Source organism: Penaeus vannamei, chromosome 16 (genome assembly GCF_042767895.1).
Source record: "Penaeus vannamei isolate JL-2024 chromosome 16, ASM4276789v1, whole genome shotgun sequence".
NCBI lineage: Eukaryota > Metazoa > Arthropoda > Malacostraca > Decapoda > Penaeidae > Penaeus > Penaeus vannamei.
In genome coordinates, this window is record NC_091564.1 from 21,687,940 (window position 1) to 21,691,806 (window position 3,867).

Sequence of the window (3,867 nt, forward strand, 5' to 3'; positions counted from 1 at the left end):
ATCGGTGTAACATCGAGAAAGGCGCAAAACCCGCCGACGAGGGCGGGCCACCGTGTTTATCCTGACTATACTACAATCGTCTCTATATACAATGATGACTATAATAAGGTTAATATGCTGATTCAGTGAGAATCTTACGAGGTAATACGCCCCCTGTTCCGACATCGACGATGATTGTGTAACGCTCTAGCCTGCCGTGAATACGTGGTGGTTTTGTTTCCTCGGCGGGGGTTGGGGGGCGGGGGTTGGGGGGCGGCAGCCCCCTGCAATGGAAAGTTATGTGAGTAACCATGGTTATTATGGAAAGTTATGTGAATAACCATGGTTATTATGGAAAGTTATGTGAATAACCATGGTTATTATGGAAAGTTATGTGAATAACCATGGTTATTATGGAAAGTTATGTGAATAACCATGGTTATTATGGAAAGTTATGTGAATAACCATGGTTATTATGGAAAGTTATGTGAATAACCATGGTTATTATGGAAAGTTATGTGAATAACCATTGTTATTTTCACTGTGCGTTATATTATTAGTGCTATTTAACCCTGCATTTTCCCTGGAACCTTTCATGCCCTCCCCTGCTATCGGGGCCAAGTTTCTCGCTAACGGGGGGTTAGCGCGCAATAAAAAAAAAAAAACTATATATTTGCAATGTGGAGAGTGAGAGGAATCCAACGATACCAAAATCGTCGATATCGGTCATGCGGACGTAATATAAAAAATTACCATATATATATATATATATATATATATATATATATATATATATATATATATATATATATATATATATATATATATATATACATATATTTATTTATTTATTTATATTAATATAATTCATATCGTATCATGATTGTAGTAGCATTTATTTTCTTCATATAATTCCTTCGCCCCTCCCTGCCCGAAACTATCCATTCGGCAATTTAGGGCTGGTTCACAACTGTAAATTGGTAGTTCATACATGCATGGCATACATACGGCGTATATAACATGCCATAAACGGGACACATTAAACCACGTGGCCCAATGAACTTATAGGCCTACAGTCACATAACATTAGTGACATATAATGTATGATTATATTGCCAAACATACATCAATACATAGAAATTGAATATGATAATTGAAAGAAAATTATTACAATATCTTTGTTTAAATAACAACTAAACCTTTACAAATGATTTTGAGATAAATTTCATCATTAAAAAGTTTTTATGTTTGATTAGGGGACTGTCCCCTAACCCCCTTTCCTAGGAGCTGCCTGGAATGCATCTGCTACACCTTGCATACTCTGGCTAGGAGCTCGAAACAGGCCACCCGTCGTTGTCCTGTTAACATTTGAACTTATTTTACTTTTTCTATATTTCTGTTTGTTCCTACTATACAGATCTACCAAGTTATGATAATTGCTCAATCAATATATATGCTGATGTTGGTGATAACTATAATCTAACAAAATTAACCTAACAGTTTTTTTTTCATTCTATTGATGTCAAATATATCGTCAGCTTACGTCAAATTGTAGCTTAAGGCCTGCACTATATTATTAAGTAGACTTTTGGCCTCTACTTTTTTTTTAGACGGGCGTCATGACTTGATACCTTTACCAATCAAAACAATTTCTTGTGATCCAATTTATATCTTGCTTATGTCAATCTGATCGTTACATATCTTAGGTTACATCTAAAAAAGCCTAAATATTACAAACCTTTAATTTTCCTTGGAAAGAATATGAAATATAAGTTGTTTATTCTCTTCTTTTTGCTTTTTACAAGCAGAACAAGGATAAGACTTTCCTGGTAATGTCGGAACTGTCAGAACAATATTCGCGCTTCTATGTAAATAAACAGACGGGTATGAGATGACGTCACGAGATGCTCACTAACGCCATCTATTGCGCCGACGCCGCATTACTCACAAGATTTTGCTAGACTTTCCGGTCTTGCGTAAATAGTCTTTGGTACTGTTTCTAGACGGCGATGCCCTGTGTGGGCAGTCAACAGCACAACAAGGCCGATTTGATTAACATAGGGGACATGTTTGGGGATGGTATCTGCTGTCGAGGCTGTTTTTACGGCAGAAACCTCAGCCTCTGAGACTTCCGACTACAATGCCTACAACTCTGCTTGTCCAGATTTGAGTGATGACCAAAGGGAAGGTGAGGATTTCCAGTTTGACAGAACCTTTGGGATAGAAGATTTTGGTTATGGCAGCACTACCACTGATTTTGCTGATGATCTTCCGCCATCACAAGCCCTTGCCGCAATCGAAGCTGCTAATATCCCAGATTACCCATTGCCCTTAAAGACTGAAAACCAGATGCCTGATCTGGATCACTTAGGAGATCAACGCCAGGAGTTGCAGTCTTCTGTGTAGTTACAGTACCCTTTCTGATGGAGGTGAGGATGCTGTGGGCTACAACCCAGGCATTCAGCACGGGATTGATACAGGGCAAGCAACACCTGTATGTACCCGCCAGTGGCGTCTCCCGCAAGCAACCCGTCAAACAATACGCATGCGCTAGGGACCTTGGTCCAGTACGCCTAGGCTATGTGCCATGCTGGATCAAGGGTTGCTGTTAGCTGTGTGCTAGGGACCTTGGTCCAGTACGCCTAGGCTATGTGCCATGCTGGATCAAGGGTTGCTGTTAGCTGTGTGCTAGGGACCTTGGATTGGTACGACCAGGCTTTGTGCCATGCCAATCAAGGATTGCTGTTAGCTGTGTGCTAGGGACCTTGGATTGGTACGACCAGGCTTTGTGCCATGCCAATCAAGGATTGCTGTTAGCTGTGTGCTAGGGACCTTGGATTGGTACGACCAGGCTTTGTGCCATGCCAATCAAGGATTGCTGTTAGCTGTGTGCTAGGGACCTTGGATTGGTACGACCAGGCTTTGTGCCATGCCAATCAAGGATTGCTGTTAGCTGTGTGCTAGGGACCTTGGATTGGTACAACCAGGCTTTGTGCCATGCCAATCAAGGATTGCTGTTAGCTGTGTGCTAGGGACCTTGGATTGGTACAACCAGGCTTTGTGCCATGCCAATCAAGGATTGCTGTTAGCTGTGTGCTAGGGACCTTGGATTGGTACGACCAGGCTTTGTGCCATGCCAATCAAGGATTGCTGTTAGCTGTGTGCTAGGGACCTTGGATTGGTACAACCAGGCTTTGTGCCATGCCAATCAAGGATTGCTGTTAGCTGTGTGCTAGGGACCTTGGATTGGTACGACCAGGCTTTGTGCCATGCCGACCAAGGATTGCCGTTAGCTCAACCCACTAGGGAGCTTGGTTCCAGTGCGCCCTTGGCTGTGTGCCACACTGGATCAAGCAGGGCTGTTAGCTGTGTGCTAGGGAGCTTGGGACTCAGTGCGCCTTGGCCGTGTACCACGCTGGTTCAAGTGCTGCTGTTAGCCTGCTGTAGGGACTCTACTGTCAGTGCGCCCTTGGCTGTGTGCCACACTGCAGTAGAGATTGCTGTTCATCTGTTGGTTCCACTGCACCACGTCGTGTCCTGGGAGTGTTGAGACCGTCCAGATGCAACCAGATGTTACCAGATGCTCCTGATTTTTGTTTTATGGTGATGGGATTTTTATTTAATATTACTGTTCTTTTATGATCACCTGTCAAACTTATGTCCGCTCCTTTGTGTGTGTCAGGACTCAGGCTTGCTTTTATCTTCCAGGTCTCCGCTGTTCGCTTCGACCCAGAGTGGGGGAGGAATTCTGTAAGGTGGTCTTGGATGCTGCATCTCATCCTCTCCGCTCTCCCGCTCTGACTGCCGTGTTGGAGGATTGTCTCACGTGTCTCACCTCGGTTTTGGGTTATTTTTCTCGATTTTATTTACTTATATTGTTTTATTTTA